Genomic DNA, 24,812 nt, shown 5'->3' with positions numbered 1-24,812 from the left:
TTGTGAGTATTTACGCTTTGTAAGGAAGGTATAATGTTAATTTCCCTTCTTTAATAACAAAAACTTATTAATTGCAGAAAAAACTAACCCAACCCGTGGTTTGATATTCTGAAAACGAACATTTCTACCCCCTCCCCGCAATAAAACTATGGGTCTATCACTGATCAGACATACTACTAGTATATCAAAACACCGGGAACCAAAGGAAGTTTATTCTTACCATGCGCCATAACCGCATATTCACAATTTTAGAAAGAACCGTTTTAATACGTGTGGGCAATTCTGCAATAACTTGAGCACTTTTTACAATTTCATTTTGCCGTTAATTCTTAAGTGTCATAATTGGATTTCAGCGTTTACAGTTTATTGTAAATTTACATCTCGTTCATTTCTTCCATTGAACCCACAATAAAATTCCTGTAGGCATTTTACGTAATGAAGTTGCTACCTATTTATTTCTAAAGCTAACTTCATTAAAATCAATGTTTGTAACCGATTTAATATGGATAAACATGCATTTTCGTGTCTTATTACATATTTGCCCACACACAAAATTTGACAATCAAACATTAAACCGGTCGTACTGTCTCAGTGCTCTACCTGCACATCACTTTATGATAATTTTACAACTATTAATTTTATTTTCATAGAACACTTAAGCAAGGCACATTTTTGTTTTAAGATAACTTAAAAAGGGTCGTTTCCGGTTCGAGAACTGGTGGGTATGAACAAAAAATTAAATCACAATAAAAACATCGTGTGCGGATAGAGTGCTGTACTACAACTTATTTACATATGTATAATAATAAACCAGCGACGTGCAGGGTTGACGCTTGGATTTGGTCCCTTTTATCAGAAGTTTCATGAATAAAACATTTGTTGCACGCTGTACTTCATTCGATACATGTTTTGATGCAGAATATTACAAACCAAAGCAAATATTACATTTCAAACCAAATCAAATGTCAACCCTGCAAGTTTTAACTTAAACTGCAAGTTAAAACTATACGACAAACTTCGACACGCAAGACAACGTTGACATGGGTGCGGGCGCTGGCGTTCACGAATCTGATGTCTTTGCTGGGAGTGCGTCCAATTTCATCGTAGACGGTTGTTACGAGGCACTGAAATTAAATGTAAAATGAAATAAATTAAACTAAATTCATAATAATATCTAAGGAATTGACAAAGTGAAATACATAATATTAATAATAATCTTGATCGGTTTTTTACTTTCTAAGTTATACATTATTTTGCGTATTTTGTAGGTATGTGATATAAATTCAGGATTTAATTGCTACATGTGCTTATTAAAAACCTCTTGAGAATGATTCTACCAATTTCTTTATTCCAATGCATCCACACTTAAATAATTTTGTAATCCGAATGCTAACACTTTAGATCAACTTTTTAAAATCAAATACTTTATGCGAGCATTTTATTTCAGATTATAATATCAAGGACGGTATGTAATCGAAATTGCAATCAGGAAAATTGAAGTCAAGGGAGGTCGACAGTGCCTAGCAAATATACATTTTCTTTCCTGGTCGGGGTTAGTTCTCTTAAAAACCACTTGTTTCTTGTCAGATAACTTTAATAAACAGGATACATGTGTACAAGCCGCTGTCATAAAAAAGGCACCCATTGGGAGCTGAGAATGTACCAGTAGTTACCTGCTTTGTCGACTTGCTTTGTTTAAGACGGAATAACGCGTTCAGACCTTTGGGCGGCTGGGATTATCTTCTCACTTCTTTATGAGCAAATATTCTCCTGCTGGAAAAGCAACATAAAAAATTATTTAAATTTTCGAGCTCATTTCAACATTCATGTCAATGAAATATACCCAAGAGTCATTACGCCTGAACTGGGATATGAATACTCTTTGATAAAAAAAACCATCATCATAAACCTATCAGAGTTGCCTTATATCATCTATACAGTACTTACAACAAACTACAGCAGATCTCAGTACCAAAATTTCAGTCTATGTGTGGAAAGTTTGGTAATATGGCATATGAGGCTTCTTCCTCTTCCTTCTGACCTTGGTCCTATCTGAATACCTCTCACCAAAATGCTCACCTGGTTTACATAATAATAGCATTGCCGTGGGATTGTGTTAGAGAAGACACGATGCGGCTTAACACAATCTAAAACGTTACCATCAGATTATTGCACAAACAGACCATTTTGTTTTGTCCATCTATAGACCTTCATCCCAAATAAATGAGGTTATTATTATTAAAGCATTCCAATTAAAACATGATGTCGCCTATTGCTCTAGCACTGTAAATATTTAACACTAGAGTTGTGGCGACTAAGGTTTGTACATGTATATCTAACATTTTTATTTTTATGCAGCAGTACATATGAACTCAAATATGCTTCTTAGAAAAAACAAATCACATAAGAATCAGTTTACTGAGTTACGCATCATTCGTGAAGGTATTGTTTTCTAATTTCATTGTTTGTTCTCTGTTGTCGCGACTCTGTGGTTGCGTGCGACGTTGTATATGTGCGCACACTTGTTTTTACGTCGCTTATTCTTCTTTGTTACGTTAAAATGATACATACGTTACCGATACATACGTTAAAATGAAGCGTGTAAATATTTATTCTATTTTCATTGGTTTTCTTTCGCTGTGTGGGCCAACACTTATGTCTTTTATTTGTGTTTCATTAAAATAGTGTTGGCGCACAAAAGGAAAGACAACCAATGAAAATAGAATAAAAAATATTTACACACTTTATGGTAACGTATGTATCATTTTAACGTAACAAAGAAGAATGAGCGACGTAATAACATGCGTGCGCACATATACAACGTCGCTGACTTGATATCTGTAAGGGAGAAATGGGAGACAAGGCCTAGTTTTTTTACCTCTCAAAAAGTTTGCAATATACTTTGTCTTTCAGTGGTCCATGATTCTTTAATATAAATAATGTTATCACTTTGAACCGCATAAAACACTTTTGGAAGTAAAAGAATCATATTAGAAACTATCACTACACTTTCTTTTTATCATTTTATTTTTATTCATCTTAGTATTGCCACTGACATATCTACTAGTGCCTCAATTAAGGACTCATTCCCAATGACACTATTGATCTATGTAAATCGATCCAACTCCACAGGGACTCTTGCTGAATGCAATCAGATTGGCATGCCTCCTTTTGTTTTTAACGTGCTTTAATTATGACCACATTTTCTGTTTTCAACCCAAAAGCCAGAGGGTGGTATGCATATCTGATCACCTAGAGAGATAAAGTTATTCAGTACAGAGACTAACAGATCCGCAGATCAAATATGGCTGACCCACTTGAATGCTTGTTGCATAATCCCTGCAGGGAATCTGTTCTGTGACTAATCAGGAATTAAGAGGTAAGCTTGTTAGTGGGTTGCCATAATTTGATCCGCAGATCTGTTAGTCCAATGTTTTGAATGCACTTATATTTGTTGGAATTGAGCTCTTAAACCTAATATTCTTAGACAGTCATATTAATATAACAACAACAACAAATAATAATGATAATATTATTATTTAATACTTATTTATAATTAAAAGTTGGTTGGTGCATTTTTAATGTTGAAATGATAATTCTAAGAAAAACAAAGGTCAAATACATTTTCAAGATGTGTATTAAAATTGAAAGTTATGAATACAGTTGATAAAATCTTTATTACCTAAAATAATACAAGTATGATAAACAGTAACATAACAAAAACTGTAGACTGTAGACTTTCAATTTTATTTCAAAGAGTTATAAAAACTATTTATAAACATCTATACAGTACTTTTTAATAACACTTGTGCACTAAAAATGTTCCCATGTAAATTTCTATATATTTTGTACATATTTCACGTTAACGAAACAAAATTCTGATATTCACTGCAAAGAGACTGTAGTTTGCCACTTTTAAAATGTCCCCTCTCTTTCATCACTGTATATTATGTCCACAGTGAATGGGGACTAAGTGTAAAAGTAACTCTCAAGTGGTGAAAAACTGGAATTTTTTTATCTATCAAGTATCCTTTATCAGTTTTGTGTACATACCTGTTGTAAACATAAGTTTTACCCCCTACCCAGGTTCTGTATGATATTATTTGTCAATGAGTGCTTTCAGAACAGTGGACAAACATATCTGAGGATCAAATGTGGTGTAATTCCTGCAGGGAATCTATTCAGTGTCTAATCAGGAATTAAGTTTTTTAATGGGTCGCCATATTTGATTCACAGATCTTTTAGTCTGCTGTTCTGAATTTTCTCAATGAGGCATGAGATAAAAAATATAATAACAGACAGTAGGAGTCTGAAGTTTTCTTAGTATTTTATAACTCATCTTTTATAAAGACTAGTACAATGGGATCACAACAGTAGTGTACATACTAGTATAAAGACTAGTACAATGACATCACAACAGTAGTGTACATACTAGTATAAAGACTAGTACAATGACATCACAACAGTAGTGTACATACTAGTATAAAGACTAGTACAATGACATCACAACAGTAGTGTACATACTAGTATAAAGACTAGTACAATGGGATCACAACAGTAGTGTACATACTAGTATAAAGACTAGTACAATGGGATCACAACAGTAGTGTACATACTAGTATAAAGACTAGTACAATGGGATCACAACAGTAGTGTACATACTAGTATAAAGACTACAATGAGATCACAACAGTAGTGTACATACTAGTATAAAGACTAGTACAATGACATCACAACAGTAGTGTACATACTAGTATAAAGACTAGTACAATGACATCACAACAGTAGTGTACATACTAGTATAAAGACTAGTACAATGGGATCACAACAGTAGTGTACATACTAGTATAAAGACTAGTACAATGGGATCACAACAGTAGTGTACATACTAGTATAAAGACTTCAATGAGATCACAACAGTAGTGTACATACTAGTATAAAGACTACAATGAGATCACAACAGTAGTGTACATACTAGTATAAAGACTACAATGAGATCACAACAGTAGTGTACATATTAGTATAAAGACTACAATGAGATCACAACAGTAGTGTACATACTAGTATAAAGACTACAATGAGATCACAACAGTAGTGTACATACTAGTATAAAGACTACAATGAGATCACAACAGTACATGTAGTGTACATATTAGTATAAAGACTAGTACAATGGGATCACAACAGTACATGTAGTGTACATATTAGTATAAAGACTAGTACAATGGGATCACAACAGTACATGTAGTGTACATATTAGTATAAAGACTAGTACAATGGGATCACAACAGTACATGTAGTGTACATATTAGTATAAAGACTAGTACAATGGGATCACAACAGTACATGTAGTGTACATATTAGTATAAAGACTAGTACAATGAGATCACAACAGTACATGTAGTGTACATATTAGTATAAAGACTAGTACAATGAGATCACAACAGTACATGTAGTGTACATATTAGTATAAAGACTAGTACAATGGGATCACAACAGTACATGTAGTGTACATATTAGTATAAAGACTAGTACAATGGGATCACAACAGTACATGTAGTGTACATATTAGTATAAAGACTAGTACAATGAGATCACAACAGTACATGTAGTGTACATATTAGTATAAAGACTAGTACAATGGGATCACAACAGTACATGTAGTGTACATATTAGTATAAAGACTAGTACAATGGGATCACAACAGTACATGTAGTGTACATATTAGTATAAAGACTAGTACAATGGGATCACAACAGTACATGTAGTGTACATATTAGTATAAAGACTAGTACAATGGGATCACAACAGTACATGTAGTGTACATATTAGTATAAAGACTAGTACAATGGGATCACAACAGTACATGTAGTGTACATATTAGTATAAAGACTAGTACAATGGGATCACAACAGTACATGTAGTGTACATATTAGTATAAAGACTAGTACAATGAGATCACAACAGTACATGTAGTGTACATATTAGTATAAAGACTAGTACAATGGGATCACAACAGTACATGTAGTGTATATATTAGTATAAAAGCTTCAATTGCTTATCGCAAAAAAGTTGCTAAAATCTTTATTTTAAAGAAATAATATTAAAATAATTCTCTGTATATTACTTATACAAAATTGCTGTAGACATGTTACTTAATTATCTTTGGGCAAACCATAAGATGAACACTAACATAAGATGAGCACAGCAAAGCTGGCAAAATATACAGACACAAAACATGTTGCAACAACAGAGTTTAATAGATTTTTTCAGTGACAGCACCAGACATATACAATTATAATAAACCCTATGTAAATATGAATATATGGGTCAAGGCCTATAGGTTTATAAATTCACCAGTTTTACCATTTGTTATATAATAGCTTCTTTCAATACTTATAAGTTCATAAGTATTTGTAAACAAGGCAGCAAAGCTGTCAAATGTACAGACAAAAACCAGAAAATAAAAATACAGAAAATAGGATACTGTCAATTCTGATGCATTGATGTATTATGCTTACTGTAACTGCATAGCCAACATCAAATTCTAATTCTGCATAACAGTGGATTAGGATGAAAGTAAAATGTGTAACAAGCATTAGACTGAATTCCCATACCTAGATCAATCTAACAGGATCAATCCAACTCCAAGGGGTTTCTCACTAAATTGCTTTCAGCTTAAGCGGCTTAGGATCCTGGCATGCCAGTTTCAGTAGGCGTGACAAACAGCTAAGCCACTTACATGGATTGCAATTTAGCGAGAATTCCCTTGAAGATAGATTGATCCACAGTTAGTGTGATAGGGTCTGGAAATAGTCCCTAAGGCTTCAGGCTGATAAGAGTTAAACTTTGGAAATGCCAGAACGAGATAAAGTGAAAATTTCACAAAAAAAAAAAAAAAAAAAAAAAAAAGCTTAAACTCAATAATATATATATATATACAGGGTATATATATATATAATTTAATAGAGCTGTTTTTTCTTATTTGGGCTGTATGTCAATCCTAAGAATCATTCTTGTAAATTAAAAAAAATACAGAAAATGTTACAAAGTAACAGTACAGGGCTCCTGGTGGATGGGAGTGATAAGTCACATCTTGCAAATGCCAGTTTGAAAAATTAAAAATTAAAGAAATATTACAAAAATATTCCACTAAAGCTGCCATTCAGTCTAGCTGCATAACCATGATATGTATCATCCAACTTAAGTTTAAACAGTGTAAACAACTCACAGAAATATAATATATTTTGTTTTACTACAAAAAGGCTATTATTCTGATATCTGAACTTGTCATCAGACCATGTGACCTCCATAGATGGCTGTACTTTGTAATAATTTCTTAAGAGATTATAACAAAAAAAAAAAAACACTTTTTAGAAAAAAATTTAATTATTTGCCAAAAAGAACAGTCAAGTTGCAAATATTGCACAACAGGTAGTATCAATAAAAGTGAACTGTTACATGCCCTTTGGAGTTATAAGTCCCACAATGAAAATGCCAGTATGTGAAAGATAAAAATTTCACAAAATGTACAACAGAATAACATGGTCAATAAGATTACAGTTTCAGGACCATATGTGAGAGTTCAAATTCACATAATGAAAATTCCAATATGTGAAAAAAGATGACAGTGCATAAAATAATATAATTACACAATGTTTAAAGACATAAAAACCAACACAACTCCTTATGTGGAAAAACAGAAAATGCACAGTGCTTCTGGTGGATGGGAGTTGAAAGTGATAAAAGATGTATAAAAGATTTTAATTAAATAATAATCATAAAATAAAGTAAATTTGAATCACATCTCTCTCTCTTCATATGGAGAATGCTGATAAAAGAGTTTAAATGGACTTATATATTGAGAATGAGTATTAGCGTCAGTTTGTGTGTCGTACAAGTATCTTTTTCAATCTGCTTCAATCCCTCACAACCGATAACATCTGAGAATTAAAATTCCTAACGCAGTAGAATGTGTAATCCAACCTCCCATTTTAATTTTAAAATTAAAATTTTGACTGGCTGAATATTATAGTTCTAAACCGTAGGCCTACCAAATAACACCGTTCCCCCCCTAAACTATAAAAACTTATTGGGGCTCTTCAGTGGGCCCCGAACCCCAAGTCAAGGATGTGGAGAAGGGAATTCGGGGGGGGGGGGGTTAAAGGTCGGCTTTGCATTCTCGAACCCCCCTCCCTCCCTTCAAATAATCCTTGATTCGCCTCTGAATAATATTATATATCTCTAACTTCATTTTTCACTTTTCCGTTTTATTCAATTGGATCTACAATGGGAAACAAAATTTTTGCACCGTTTTGCAAATATAGTCACAATCCTGAGTATTTTGGACATTCACTGATAACGGTTCAATTAATAAACTTCAGGTTACAATTTTAAAGACATTTCGAATTAGAGTGTTTCTGGTAAAGGGGCTATCTTTTGCCACTTGATTTCAAATCTCATTCCACAGGCTTTTAATGGGGTTTGTGTCTGGAGATTGGGCAAGTCAGTCCACCCTGTTGATGCCATGGTGGTAAAGCTAATCTTGTACAGCTTTGGCCATTTGTGGTGTGGCGAGATCATCTAAGAAAAATTAATTGATAATTCCTGTCTCTGGCAGATAAGGAGTGGATGATCTCAATACTCTCACTTGTCTACTCACATTGTTAACAGTCTCATCAGAATTAAAATACAAAATGGCACCAGTTCTGACCTATGGTCTAGGCATGTACTTTAACTGAGAGCATGCCTCTTTAAAACAACTTTTACAGGTATGTGATCCAATGTATTGTGACATATTGAATTACAATTTGATATAACAGGGCTACGTGGGAGGATCATATGAAACTAAGAGATGTTGTCAAAACTGAAAGTAAGGTGATTCATGGACAGAATCTCACCAAGCTGAGTGGAATGAATGGAGAAAAGGGTTGAAAGCAACATGGGGACTCTTCTCACCCAGCATTCGCCACTTTGTACCTTTTGACCTAGCAGCAGTAGACTCTAAACTTTCGAACGCCTTTTAACAATTTTTATCCGAGTGCTGAAACCAATTTTCAGTTGTTTACAAACCCAATTTTTGATTGATCTATGGTATTAATTTTACTCATCAAACTTTGCTCCAAAGGAAATAATTTCTGATTTTTATAATTGGCCAAAAAATTCTTATATATATTATTATAGAGGATCAGAGAGGCGATACCACCTCCTGGTATTGTACCATCAGCTATCCCTAACGAAAAAGTCCTACACGATCCTATAGGACTTTTCGTAAGGGGGAGTAAGCGCATTCATATGGAAAAGCAAAAATAGCGACACCACTTAATTGCAGTGTTGTGCTTGACAAGGTCTACAAAATGCAGTAAACAAATATTCTCAATTTTGTTGAAAATTACCATTTTAAAACAAAATTGTGTGTAAAAATAGGTTTATTCAAAATTTGTAAAGTGGGGTTCATGTTGAAAAGTGGGTCAAAGGTCAATTTCAAGATCACAGTTAGATTGCCAATATATGACTGCTGAATCAATGTTCTAAACCGTACCAAATAACAACGTTCACCCTCTAAACTACCAAAATTTTTCCTGGCCCTTTTAATGTAAATCATTTTGATATGTTATAACATTATGATTTTCATACTGTATAATAGAATGTGCAAAAGCTATATACTGATAAGTAATATAAGTAAGCATATAAAAGTGTTAATCAAAAGTTTTCAAAGAGATTCACCAGGTCCAATGTATAATTCTGTGTTATTTACTTGTCTTAAAAATATGTCAATTTTTACTTCTGACTTATATAAATGTAATCAAAGATATAATTCATTTTTCAGATACATAAAAAAGAACAATACCTATGCTGGATATTATAGGAAGTATGATGCCACAGTTCTGTCTTATCTACAGAATTGCCCAGAGTTTTTTAACTAAACATTGTATGAGAAGAATAGCCAGTACATCCTATCTTGAGGACAGGGAAGAAGCCATTTTTATGGTTGGTCCTGCCAGGTGTCAAATACAAAGTGAGACCAAACGTGGATATTGGCACACTTTCACGTTTGGATCTGGAGAGGTTGCACCATCTTGTACTTGCCAGGACTGGCAATTAAATGGCTGCAATGCAAGCATTTGTTTGGTATATTATGTTTTAAAGATGTGAGCTGGGACCAGCTACATGTACCAGCCAACTACAGGAACTCCTCGTTTTTTACTATAGATGAAGAGGTCCTGTTTAAATCGACCAAGCTCACACCAAATAACACAGATCCAGATAACTATGAAGTGCATGTAAATGTGTCATCTTCTAATTTGCCAGAAATCCCAACACCAATATTCCCCAAACAAACAGAACTTTCTAAGTGCCATGATCTTTTAGCACAAATTAAGTCAAAAACCTATTTAGTTACAGATGGTGAAGCCATCCGCCACACAAATGAAAAGTTGATAACAATACTTCAGAAGTTACAAGAGTCAATTTCAAATGAAAGTGGGGTTGATTTACGGCCTAGTCCTGCCAAAAAGCAACAACTGCAACTCAAGAAAAAACCCATGCACAAAACCTGAAGCCAAAGAATGTGTTCAATCACATTTACCTATTAGACCAGTGAAAAGATGCGTACATTCAGGAAGAGTCGAGCATAAAGCGTAGATGATGAAAAGACAAAATGGGATAAACTTGTCTCTTCCAGGAGACACAGCTGACTGCCATGTTGTCCAAGAGGAACAAGTGTTGGACAACTTCAACTGTCAGGAGCCAATTGTGTTAACCTCCAGTGCTGTGCTTTCTAGCACCAAAAGCTAAATCATCTAATATGCCTACCAGCTCTGTTGTCCAATCCAACCACAGAAGCACCACCGTTCACTCTACCAAATCCAATATTGTAACTCCCTCTTCCACTAAGAACACCATCTTTGAGGAAAGCATCAAACACTCTGTCATTTACAAAGACTCCAACATGGAGTCAACCAACAGAACACTCGGAAAGTATAAATCCCACCACATTACATATGATAGCATTTCATCTATTAATGGGATGCTTACTGATGAAGTAAGTAAACAGTTTTGTTGCACAGGTAAAATATAAAAATCTTATGAATATCTAATGTTAAAATGAGCTACATAGACTTAAATAATGCCTTGCAGAATTTGCCTTATTACTAATAGTACATACATACTCAACATAAAGAGACATTAATTTCTCTTTCTAATGTTTGATTTATTAAAAATGAGATATATAACATGCTTTATGATTAGGTAATTGACAGTTATCTTGATCTTATCATTGGAAACAGTGGTAAGAAGATAAGAGTTCTAACAAAGTACAATAAGATAAAAAAATTAAATGTCATGTGAAATCACCAATGACATTTGGCTAGAATTAATAAATATAAAATAATGATAAAAGTATTAATAACAACCATTATTGTTATTATTATTGTGAAGAAAATTAATAATAATGTTTATTAAAGAAATAAAAACTTATCATTTCGACCAGAAAACAGACTTTTCTGTTTCCCCTTTCATACCAATGGTAAATAAATCTGTTCCGATATTCAGAGTTAGTCCAGGTTTTTAAAAGCTTGTCTCTTAAGAGATTATTACAAAGGCTAGTCATCTATGGAGGTCGCGTAATTCGATGAAAAGCACAGATTCCAGATTAATTGCGATAAATAACATTTTAGTGGTAAAATAGAGTTTATTATATTTCTTTAAATGTTGCATTGTGTACCCTAACTGGCTCTCTTAGCTGCAATTAAAATTGTAAAAAATAATGTATTGTATATATCAGTCTTTGTATATCATAGCATCATCCATGATAAAATAATACATATTATGAATTTTACAGCTGCCAAGATGTTTCCATCATTAAAATGTTTCTTTTTACAGGTATTCCATATGAGCCTTCATATAATGTATAAGATTATATATGATGGACACAAGAACTATTTTTCTAAGGTTAGCCATATGCACTTTGTTCAAATGTGATTGCACTAGCTGTCTCTTGTGGTTGGTGTTGCAAATTAAAACTCAAATTATATGATGAAAACATTGGATTTTATTTTAACCACCTTTAAATTTACTTGGCCTACGTATTATGAATATTCTGTAAGTTCTGTAAGTTTCAAGCCAAAAAGTAAAGCGGTTTTTCACTTATTGTGTTATCAGGGTTGCATATATGCTGAAAAAAAGTGAAAAAAACAGCATAACTTCCCTAAAAATGGCCCAATCATGCTGGTTTTTCGAACTTCACCTGCGTATTATGAATATTCATCAGTTCTGTAAGTTTGAATACAAAAAATAAAACGGTATTCCACTTATCGTGTTATCGCTGAGTGCATGGCAACGGCGACAGGGACGGTGAAGGCAACGGCAATGACAGACACAGGTGACAGCTATATGTACAGACTGCATAAGTACATAAAAAGCTAAAAAATTACATTGAAAAGACTGGCAAACTCAATGACTGTATCTAGTGAAAAGTGTTTTTTGGGACAACGTATTTGGGAAAACTAAAAATTACTCTAAAAACACTGGCAAATTCCATGACTTAAAATGGTAAAACGTTAATAATTTTGTCAAATCTTGTCCAATATTTCTGAAATTTTTACAAATGATGCTTAACAACAATAAAAATCTGTGATAAGCTGATCAGTTGACTGTGTTTAATGAAAAGTGTCTTTTAGAGACAATATATTTGGGGAAACTGAAATTTTCATTGAAAAGACTGACAAATCCCACGACTTAAAATAGTTAAATGTTAATAATTTTGTCAAATCTTATACAGTATTTCTGAAATTTGTACAAATGATGCTTAACAACATTAAAAATCTGTGATAAGATGATCTGTTGACCGTATCTAATGAAAAGTGTTTTTTGGGACAAAGTATTTGGGAAAACTAAAAATTACATTGAAAAGACTGGCAAATCCCACGACTTAAAATAGTTAAACATTAATAATTTTGTCAAATTTTGTCCAGTGTTTCTGAAAATTATACAAATGATGCTTAACAACAATAAAAATCTGTGATAAGCTGATCAAATGACTGTGTCTAATGAAAAGTATTTTCTTCAGATGACATATTTGAGAAAACTGAAAATTACTCTAAAAACACTGGCAAATTCCATGACTTAAAATAGCTAAACGTTAATAATTTTGTCAAATCTTGTCCAATATTTCTGAAATTTTTACAAATGATGCTTAACAATAATAAAAATCTGTGATAAGCTGATCAGTTGACTGTCTTTAATGAAAAGTGTCTTTTAGAGACAATATATTTGGGGAAACTGAAATGTACATTGAAAAGACTGACAAATCCCACAACTTAAAATAGTTAAACGTAAATAATTTTGTCAAATCTTGTACAGTATTTCTGAAATTTGTACAAATGATGCTTAACAACAACAAAAATCTGTGATTAGATGATCTGTTGACTGTATCTAATGAAAAGTGTTTTTTGGGACAACGTATTTGGGAAAACTGAAATTTACATTGAAAAGACTGGCAAATCCCACGACTTAAAATAGTTAAACATTAATAATTTTGTCAAATCTTGTCCAGTGTTTCTGAAAATTATACAAATGATGCTTTATAACAATAAAAATCTGTGATAAGCTGATCAAATGACTGTGTCTAATGAAAAGTATCTTCTTGCGACAATATCTTTGAAAAAACTGAAAATTACACTGAAAACACTGCCAAATTCCATGGCTTAAAATAGTTAAATATTAATAATTTTGCCACATGATTTTAAATGAAATAGCAAATGTGATGATTTGAGGTTGTTTGTGTAAGAGGTTGCAAATTACCTATAACTGTTATCTGGAAAACAATATATACCCATACAAGACTTCTCCTTACTATCAATGACAGATGCAGATTACTCCTCACAATGGGTTTCTGGAATGGGTTGTTGTTATCACAATATTTGACAATGTCCTAAATCTTGCCACATATCATGTATTGTACACATGGATAAGACATATTGCTGCTCTTGATGCTGTCTTTCACTGCCTGCCTTTTCATGGTAAGGGTACTCTGGAAAAAGAACAATATAACTGAAAAAAACTGAAAATTACATTGAAAAGACTGGCAAATCTCATGACTCAAAATTGTTAAACGATAATAATTTTGTCAAATCTAGTCCAATATTTCTGAAATTTGTACAAATGATGCTTAACAACAATAAAAATCTGTGATTAGATGATCTGTTGACTGTATCTATTGAAAAGGCTTTTTTGGGACAATGTATTTGGGAAAACTGAAGTTTACATTGAAAAGACTGGCAAATCCCATGACTTAAAATGGTTAAACGTTAATAATTTTGTTAAATCTTGTCCAGTGTTTCTGAAAATTATACAAATGATGCTTTACAACAATAAAAATCTGTGATAAGCTGATCAAATGACTGTGTCTAATAAAAAGTATCTTCTTGCGACAATATCTTTGAAAAAACTGAAAATTACACTGAAAACACCGGCAAATTCCATGGCTTAAAATAAATATAAATAGTTAAATATTAATAATTTTGCCACATGATTTTAAATGAAATAGCAAATGTGATGATTTGAGGTTGTTTGTGTAAGAGGTTGCAAATTATCTATAACTGTTATCTGGAAAACAATATATACCCATACAAGTTTTCTCCTTACTATCAATGACAGATGCAGATTACTCCTTACAATGGGTTTCTGGAATGGGTTGTTGTTATCACAATATTTAACAATGTCCTGAATCTTGTTACATATCATGTATTGTACACATGGATAAGACAGTGCTGCTCTTGATGCTGAATTTCACTGCCTGCCTTTTCATGGTAAGGGTACTCGGGGGGAAAAAGGACAATACAACTGAAAAAACAAATTTACATTGAAAAAACTGTCAAAACCCAGGACTTAAAATAGTTAAATTTTTAATTATTTTGTCAAATCTTGTCCAATATTTCTGAAATTTGAACAAATGATGCTTAACAACAATAAAAATCTGTGATAAGCTGATCTGTTGACTGTATCTACTGAAAAGTGATTTTTGGGACAACATATTTCGGAAAACTAAAAATTACATTGAAAAGACTGGCAAATCCCACGACTTAAAACAGTTAAATGTTAATTATTTTGTCAAATCTTGTCCAATATTTCTGAAATTTGTACAAATGATGCTTAACAGCAAAGAAAATCTGTGATAAGTTGATTAGTTGACTATATCTATTGAAAAGTATTTTCTTCAGATGACATATTTGAGAAAACTGAAAATAACTCTAAAAACACAGGCAAATTCCATGACTTAAAATAGTTAAACTTTAATAATTTTGGTCAAATCTTGTCCAATATTTCTCAAATTTGTTCAAATGATGCTTAACAGCAATGAAAATCTGTGATAAGCTGATCTGTTGACTGTATCTAATGAAAAGTGATTTTTGGGACAAAGTATTTGGGAAAACTAAAAATTACATTGAAAAGACTGGCAAATCCCACAACTTAAAATAGTTAAACATTAATAATTTTGTCAAATCTCGTCCAGTGTTTCTGAAAATTATACAAATGATGCTTAACAACAATAAAAATCTGTGATAAGCTGATCAAATGACTGTGTCTTATGAAAAGTATCTTATTCCGACAATATCTTTGAAAAAACTGTAAATCACACTGAAAACAATGGCAAATTCCATGGCTTAAAATAGTTAAATGTTTATAATTTTGCAATGTGATTATAAAATAAAATAGAAAATGTGATGATTTGAGGTTGTTTGTGTAAGAGGTTGCAAATTACCTATAACTGTTATCTGGAAAACAATATATACCCATACAAGACTTCTCCTTACTATCAATGCCAGAAGCAGATTACTCCTTACAATGGGTTTCTGAAATGGGTTGTTGTTATCACAATATTTGACAATGTCCTAAATCTTGCCACATATCATGTATTGTACACATGGATAAGACATAGTGCTGCTCTTGGTGCTGTCTTTCACTACCTGCTTTTCCATGGTAAGGGTACTCTGGAAAGAGAACAATATAACTGAAAAAACTTAAAATTACATTGAAAAGACTGGCAAATCTCATGACTTAAAATAGTTAAACGATAATAATTTTGTCAAATCTAGTCCAATATTTCTGAAATTTGTACAAATGATGCTTAACAACAATAAAAATCTGTGATAAGTTGATTAGTTGACTATATCTATTGAAAAGTATTTTCTTCAGATGACATATTTGAGAAAACTGAAAATTACTCTAAAAACACTGGCAAATTCCATGATTTAAAATAGTTAAACGTTAATAATTTTGTCAAATCTTGTCCAATATTTCTGAAATTTTTACAAATGATGCTTAACAACAATAAAAATCTGTGATAAGCTGATCAGTTGACTGCGTGTAATGAAAAGTGTCTTTTAGAGACAGTATATTTAGGGAAACTGAAATTTACATTGAAAAGACTGACAAATCCCATGGCTTAAAATAGTTAAACATTAATAATTTTGTCAAATCTTGTACAGCGTTTCTGAAATTTGTACAAATGATGCTTAACAACAATAAAAATCTGTGGTTAGATGATCTGTTGACTGTATCTAATGAAAAGTGTTTTTTGGGACAACGTATTTGGGGAAAACTGAAATTTACATTGAAAAGACTGGCAAATCCCAGGACTTAAAATAGTTAAATGTTAATCTTGTCCAGTGTTTCTGAAAATTATACAAATGATGCTTTACAACAATAAAAATCTGTGATAAGCTGATCAAATGACTGTGTCTAATAAAAAGTATCTTCTTGCGACAATATCTTTGAAAAAACTGAAAATTACACTGAAAACACTGCCAAATTCCATGGCTTAAAATAGTTAAATGTTTATAATTTTGCAATGTGAATATAAAATAAAATAGCAAATGTGATGACTTGAGGTTGTGTGTGTAAGAGGTTGCAAATTACCTGTAACTGTTATCTGGAAAACGATATATACCCATACAAGACTTCTCCTTACTATCAATGCCAGATGCAGATTACTCCTTACAATGGGTTTCTGGAATGGGTTGTTGTTATCACAATATATGACAATGTACTAAATCTTCTTACATATCATGTATTGTACACATGGATAAGACATATTGCTGCTCTTGGAGCTGTCTTTCACTGCCTGCCTTTTCATGGTAAGGGTACTCTGGAAAAAGAAAACAATATAACTGAAAAAACTGAAAATTACATTGAAAAGGCTGGCAAATCTCATGACTTAAAATAGTTAAACGATAATAATTTTGTCAAATCTAGTCCAATATTTCTGAAATTTGTACAAATGATGCTTAACAACAATAAAAATCTGTGATAAGCTGATCAGATGACTGTGTTTAATGAAAAGTGTCTTTTAGAGACAATATATTTAGAGAAACTGAAATTTATATTGAAAAGACTGACAAATCCCACGACTTAAAATAGTTAAACGTTAATAATTTTGTCAAATCTTGTCCAATATTTCTGAAATTTTTACAAATGATGCTTAACAACAATAAAAATCTGTGATAAGCTGATCAGTTGACTGTATCTAATGAAAAGTGTCTTTTAGAGACAATATATTTGGGGAAACTGAAATTTACATTGAAAAGACTGACAAATCCCACGACTTAAAATAGTTAAACATTAATAATTTTGTCAAATCTTGTCCAATATTTCTGAAATTTTTACAAATGATGCTTAACAACAATAAAAATCTGTGATAAGCTGATCAGTTGACTGTATCTAATGAAAAGTGTCTTTTAGAGACAATATATTTGGGGAAACTGAAATTTACATTGAAAAAACTGACAAATCCCACGACTTAAAATAGTTAAACGTTAATAATTTTGTCAAATCTTGTCCAATATTTCTGAAATTTTTACAAATGATGCTTAACAACAATAAAAATCTGTGATTAGATGATCTGTTGACTGTATCTAATGAAAAGTGTTTTCTGGGACAACGTATTTGGGGAAAACTGAAATTTACATTGAAAAGACTGGCAAATCCCATGACTTAAAATGGTTAAACGTTAATAATTTTGTCAAATCTTGTACAGTGTTTCTGAAATTTGTACTAATGATGCTTAACAACAATAAAAATCTGTGATTAGATGATCTGTTGACTGCATCTAGTGAAAAGTGTTTTTTGGGACAACGGATTTGGGAAAACTGAAATTTACATTGAAAAGACTGGCAATTCCATAACTTAAAATGGTTAAACGTTAATAATTTTGTCAAATCTTGTACAGTGTTTCTGAAAATTATACAAATGATGCTTTACAACATTAAAAATCTGTGATAAGCTGAACAAATGACTGTGTCTAATGAAAAGTGTTTTTTGGGACAATATCTTTGAAAAAACTGTAAATTACACTGAAAACACTGGCAAATTCCATGGCTTAAAATAGTTAAATATTAATAATTTTGCGATGTGATTTTAAATGAAATAGCAAATGTGATGATTTGAGGTTGTTTGTGTAAGAGGTTGCAAATTACCTCTAACTGTTATCTGGAAAACAATATATACCCATACAAGACTTCTCCTTACTATCAATGCCAGATGCAGATTACTCCTTACAATGGGTTTCTGGAATGGGTTGTTGTTATCACAATATTTGACAATGTCCTAAATCTTGCCACATATCATGTATTGTGCACATGGATAAGACATATTGCTGCTCTTGATGCTGTCTTTCACTGCCTGCCTTTTCATGGTAAGGGTACTCTGGAAAAAGAACAATACAACTGAAAAAACTGAAAATTACATTGAAAAGACTGGCAAATCCCACGACTTAAAATAGTTAAATTTTTAATAATTTTGTCAAATCTTGTCCAATATTTCTGAAATTTGAACAAATGATGCTTAATAATTATAAAAATCTGTGATAAGCTGATCAGTTGACTGTCTTTAATGAAAAGTGTCTTTTAGAGACAATATATTTGGGGAAACTGAAATGTACATTGAAAAGACTGACAAATCCCACGACTTAAAATAGTTAAACATTTATAATTTTGTCAAATCTTGTACAGTGTTTCTGAAATTTGTACAAATGATGCTTAACAACATTAAAAATCTGTGATAAGATGATCTGTTGACCGTATCTAATGAAAAGTGTTTTTTGGGACAAAGTATTTGGGAAAACTGAAATTTACATTGAAAAGACTGGCAAATTCCAGGAATTAAAATAGTTAAATGTTAATAATTTTGTCAAATCTCGTCCAGTGTTTCTGAAAATTATACAAATGATGCTTAACAACAATAAAAATCTGTGATAAGCTGATCAAATGACTGTGTCTTATGAAAAGTATCTTATTCCGACAATATCTTTAAAAAAACTGTAAATCACACTGAAAACAATGGCAAATTCCATGGCTTAAAATAGTTAAATGTTTATAATTTTGCAATGTGATTATAAAATAAAATAGAAAATGTGATGATTTGAGGTTGTTTGTGTAAGAGGTTGCAAATTACCTATAACTGTTATCTGGAAAACAATATATACCCATACAAGACTTCTCCTTACTATCAATGCCAGAAGCAGATTACTCCTTACAATGGGTTTCTGAAATGGGTTGTTGTTATCACAATATTTGACAATGTCCTAAATCTTGCCACATATCATGTATTGTACACATGGATAAGACATAGTGCTGCTCTTGGTGCTGTCTTTCACTGCCTGCCTTTTCATGGTAAGGGTACTCTGGAAAAAGAAAACAATATAACTGAAAAAACTTAAAATTACATTGAAAAGACTGGCAAATCTCATGACTTAAAATAGTTAAACGATAATAATTTTGTCAAATCTAGTCCAATATTTCTGAAATTTGTACAAATGATGCTTAACAACAATAAAAATCTGTGATAAGTTGATTAGTTGACTATATCTATTGAAAAGTATTTTCTTCAGATGACATATTTGAGAAAACTGAAAATTACTCTAAAAACACTGGCAAATTCCATGACTTAAAATAGTTAAACGTTAATAATTTTGTCAAATCTTGTCCAATATTTCTGAAATTTTTACAAATGATGCTTAACAACAATAAAAATCTGTGATAAGCTGATCAGTTGACTGCGTGTAATGAAAAGTGTCTTTTAGAGACAGTATATTTAGGGAAACTGAAATTTACATTGAAAAGACTGACAAATCCCATGGCTTAAAATAGTTAAACATTAATAATTTTGTCAAATCTTGTACAGCGTTTCTGAAATTTGTACAAATGATGCTTAACAACAATAAAAATCTGTGGTTAGATGATCTGTTGACTGTAACTAATGAAAAGTGTTTTTTGGGACAACGTATTTGGGGAAAACTGAAATTTACATTGAAAAGACTGGCAAATCCCAGGACTTAAAATAGTTAAACGTTAATAATTTTGTCAAATCTTGTCCAGTGTTTCTGAAAATTATACAAATGATGCTTTACAACAATAAAAATCTGTGATAAGCTGATCAAATGACTGTGTCTAATAAAAAGTATCTTCTTGCGACAATATCTTTGAAAAAACTGAAAATTACACTGAAAACACTGCCAAATTCCATGGCTTAAAATAGTTAAATGTTAATAATTTTGCAATGTGAATATAAAATAAAATAGCAAATGTGATGACTTGAGGTTGTGTGTGTAAGAGGCTGCAAATTACCTGTAACTGTTATCTGGAAAACGATATATACCCATACAAGACTTCTCCTTACTATCAATGCCAGATGCAGATTACTCCTTACAATGGGTTTCTGGAATGGGTTGTTGTTATCACAATATATGACAATGTCCTAAATCTTGTTACATATCATGTATTGTACACATGGATAAGACATATTGCTGCTCTTGGAGCTGTCTTTCACTGCATGCCTTTTCATGGTAAGGGTACTCTGGAAAAAGAAAACAATATAACTGAAAAAACTGAAAATTACATTGAAAAGACTGGCAAATCTCATGACTTAAAATAGTTAAACGATAATAATTTTGTCAAATCTAGTCCAATATTTCTGAAATTTGTACAAATGATGCTTAACAACAATAAAAATCTGTGATAAGCTGATCAGATGACTGTGTTTAATGAAAAGTGTCTTTTAGAGACAATATATTTAGAGAAACTGAAATTTATATTGAAAAGACTGACAAATCCCACGACTTAAAATAGTTAAACGTTAATAATTTTGTCAAATCTTGTCCAATATTTCTGAAATTTTTACAAATGATGCTTAACAACAATAAAAATCTGTGATAAGCTGATCAGTTGACTGTGTCTATTGAAAAGTGTCTTTTAGAGACAATATATTTGGGGAAACTGAAATTTACATTGAAAAGACTGACAAATCCCACGACTTAAAATAGTTAAACATTAATAATTTTGTCAAATCTTGTCCAATATTTCTGAAATTTTTACAAATGATGCTTAACAACAATAAAAATCTGTGATAAGCTGATCAGTTGACTGTATCTAATGAAAAGTGTCTTTTAGAGACAATATATTTGGGGAAACTGAAATTTACATTGAAAAGACTGACAAATCCCACGACTTAAAATAGTTAAACGTTAATAATTTTGTCAAATCTTGTCCAATATTTCTGAAATTTTTACAAATGATGCTTAACAACAATAAAAATCTGTGATTAGATGATCTGTTGACTGTATCTAATGAAAAGTGTTTTCTGGGACAACGTATTTGGGGAAAACTGAAATTTACATTGAAAAGACTGGCAAATCCCATGACTTAAAATGGTTAAACGTTAATAATTTTGTCAAATCTTGTACAGTGTTTCTGAAATTTGTACTAATGATGCTTAACAACAATAAAAATCTGTAATTAGATGATCTGTTGACTGCATCTAGTGAAAAGTGTTTTTTGGGACAACGGATTTGGGAAAACTGAAATTTACATTGAAAAGACTGGCAATTCCATGACTTAAAATGGTTAAACGTTAATAATTTTGTCAAATCTTGTACAGTGTTTCTGAAAATTATACAAATGATGCTTTACAACATTAAAAATCTGTGATAAGCTGATCAAATGACTGTGTCTAATGAAAAGTGTTTTTTGGGACAATATCTTTGAAAAAACTGTAAATTACACTGAAAACAATGGCAAATTCCATGGCTTAAAATAGTTAAATGTTTATAATTTTGCAATGTGATTATAAATTAAATTGAAAATGTGATGATTTGAGGTTGTTTGTGTAAGAGGTTGCAAATTACCTATAACTGTTATCTGGAAAACAATATATACCCATACAAGACTTCTCCTTACTATCAATGCCAGAAGCAGATTACTCCTTACAATGGGTTTCTGGAATGGGTTGTTGTTATCACAATATTTGACAATGTCCTAAATCTTGCCACATATCATGTATTGTACACATGGATAAGACATAGTGCTGCTCTTGGTGCTGTCTTTCACTACCTGCTTTTCCATGGTAAGGGTACTCTGGAAAAAGAACAATATAACTGAAAAAACTGAAAATTTCATTGAAAAGACTGGCAAATCTCATGACTTAAAATAGTTAAACGATAATTATTTTGTCAAATCTAGTCCAATATTTCTGAAATTTGTACAAATGATGCTTAACAACAATAAAAATCTGTGATAAGTTGATTAGTTGCCTTTATCTATTGAAAAGTATTTTCTTCAGATGACATATTTGAGAAAACTGAAAATTACTCTAAAAACACTGCCAAATTCCACGACTTAAAATAGTTAAATGTTAATAATTTTGTCAAATCTTGTCCAATATTTCTGAAATTTTTACAAATGATGCTTAACAACAATAAAAATCTGTGATAAGCTGATCAGTTGACTGTGTCTATTGAAAAGTGTCTTTTAGAGACAATATATTTGGGGAAACTGAAATTTACATTGAAAAGACTGACAAATCCCACGACTGAAAATAGTTAAACGTTGATAATTTTGTCAAATCTTGTACAGTGTTTCTGAAATTTGTACAAATGATGCTTAACAACAATAAAAATCTGTGATTAGATGATCTGTTGACTGTATCTAATGAAAAGTGTTTTCTGGGACAACGTATTTGGGGAAAACTGAAATTTACATTGAAAAGACTGGCAAATCCCATGACTTAAAATGGTTAAACGTTAATAATTTTGTCAAATCTTGTACAGTGTTTCTGAAATTTGTACTAATGATGCTTAACAACAATAAAAATCTGTGATTAGATGATCTGTTGACTGCATCTAATGAAAAGTGTTTTTTGGGACAAAGTATTTTGGAAAACTGAAATTTACATTGAAAAGACTGGCAAATTCCAGGACTTAAAATAGTTAAACGTTAATAATTTTGTCAAATCTTTTACAGTGTTTCTGAAAATTATACAAATGATGCTTTACAACAATAAAAATCTGTGATAAGCTGATCAAATGACTGTGTCTAATGAAAAGTATCTTCTTGCGACAATATCTTTGAAAAAACTGAAAATTACACTGAAAACACTGGCAAATTCCATGGCTTAAAATAGTTAAATGTTAATAATTTTGCAATGTGAATATAAAATAAAATAGCAAATGTGATGACTTGAGGTTGTTTGTGTAAAAGGTTGCAAATTACCTATAACTGTTATCTGGAAAACAATATATACCCATGCAACACTTCCCCTTACTATCAATGCCAGATGCAGATTAATCCTTACAATGGGTTTCTGGAATGGGATGCTGTTAGCACAATATTTGACAATATCCTAAATCATATCATGTATTGTACACATGGATAAGACATAGTGCTGCTCTTGGTGCTGTCTTTCACTGCCTGCCTTTTCATGGTAAGGGTACTCTGGAAAAAAAAACAATATAACTGAAAAAGTTGAAAATAACATTGAGACTGGCAAATGCAATGACTTAAAATAGTTAATCGATAATAATTTTGTCAAATCTAATCCAATATTTCTGAAATTTGTACAAATGATGCTTAACAACAATTAAAATCTATGATAAGCTGATCAGTTGACCATATCTAATGAAAAGCATTTTCTTTGGACGATATATTTGAGAATTCTGAAAATTACTCAAAAACACTGGCAAATTCCATGACATAAAATAGTTAAACGATAATAATTTTGTCAAATCTTGTCCAATATTTCTGAATTTTTTACAAGTGATGTTTAACAACAATAAAAATCTGTGATAAGATGATCAGTTGACTGTATCTAAAGAAAAGTATTTTCTTCAGATGATATATTTGAGAAAACTGGAAATTACACAGAAAACACTGGCAAATTCCATGATTCAAAACAGTTAAACGTTAAAAATTTTGACAAATTTTGTCCAGTGTTTCTGAAATCTGTAGAAATGGTGCTTAACAACAATGAAAATCTGTGATAAGATGATCAGTAGTCTGTGTCTTTTTTTAAGTGTCAAGTTTATTGGAAATTGATAATCAGAAGAGAGAGAATTAACCAATTTGAAAAGAAATATTTCCGAATCAATATTACAATGTATTATTTACTCTCAAAGAAAACAGCAAATGTAATGAGTTGAGTTTGTTTTATGAGTTTGTTTGTGTAGGAGGTTGCAAATTACCTATAACTGTCATCTGGAAAACAATATATACCCATACAAGACTTCTTCTTGCTATCAATGGCAAATGTGATCCATGACAGCCAACCTGCTGAGAGTGAATGGCATCCTATGTGGACAAGTTGGGAATGCTGGAATTGATAACAGGTGACTACATACATCTTTTTCAATAGCAGTATATGAATCAGCTTTGAAACAGTTTTACAAATGGACCAATATCTGTACTTTAAAGCTGGAACATAATTTTATATCATGTTTTCAAACAAAGAAGTCGGTATTTTCTGGTCAAATGCACCCATTACTC

The 24,812-nt window shown here is 31.6% G+C and overlaps 2 protein-coding genes and 1 long non-coding RNA gene across 5 annotated transcripts in view; all 3 read right to left on the bottom strand.

Moving 5' to 3' along the window:
* Window positions 1-2,158, bottom strand: part of LOC147762108 (uncharacterized) — a 70,776-nt gene extending 68,618 nt beyond the window's left edge. Inside the window, exons 1-2 of the long non-coding RNA XR_015334242.1 lie at window positions 1,948-2,158; window positions 1,674-1,773 (exon numbers count right to left, since the gene is read on the bottom strand). This is a non-coding gene — a long non-coding RNA (uncharacterized LOC147762108). The remainder of the gene's footprint in view (window positions 1-1,673; window positions 1,774-1,947) is intronic.
* The window catches only part of LOC147762101 (uncharacterized), a 214,773-nt gene that overhangs the window by 40,693 nt on the left and 149,268 nt on the right, over window positions 1-24,812 (bottom strand). The gene's annotated exons all lie outside the window — the stretch shown is intronic.
* The window catches only part of LOC106176769 (uncharacterized), a 226,984-nt gene that overhangs the window by 93,750 nt on the left and 108,422 nt on the right, over window positions 1-24,812 (bottom strand). The gene's annotated exons all lie outside the window — the stretch shown is intronic.

This window comes from Lingula anatina, chromosome 4 (genome assembly GCF_051362555.1).
Source record: "Lingula anatina isolate TDL-2025a chromosome 4, LinAna3.0, whole genome shotgun sequence".
NCBI classification, from domain to species: domain Eukaryota; kingdom Metazoa; phylum Brachiopoda; class Lingulata; order Lingulida; family Lingulidae; genus Lingula; species Lingula anatina.
This window is presented reverse-complemented; position numbering and strand designations above follow the sequence as displayed.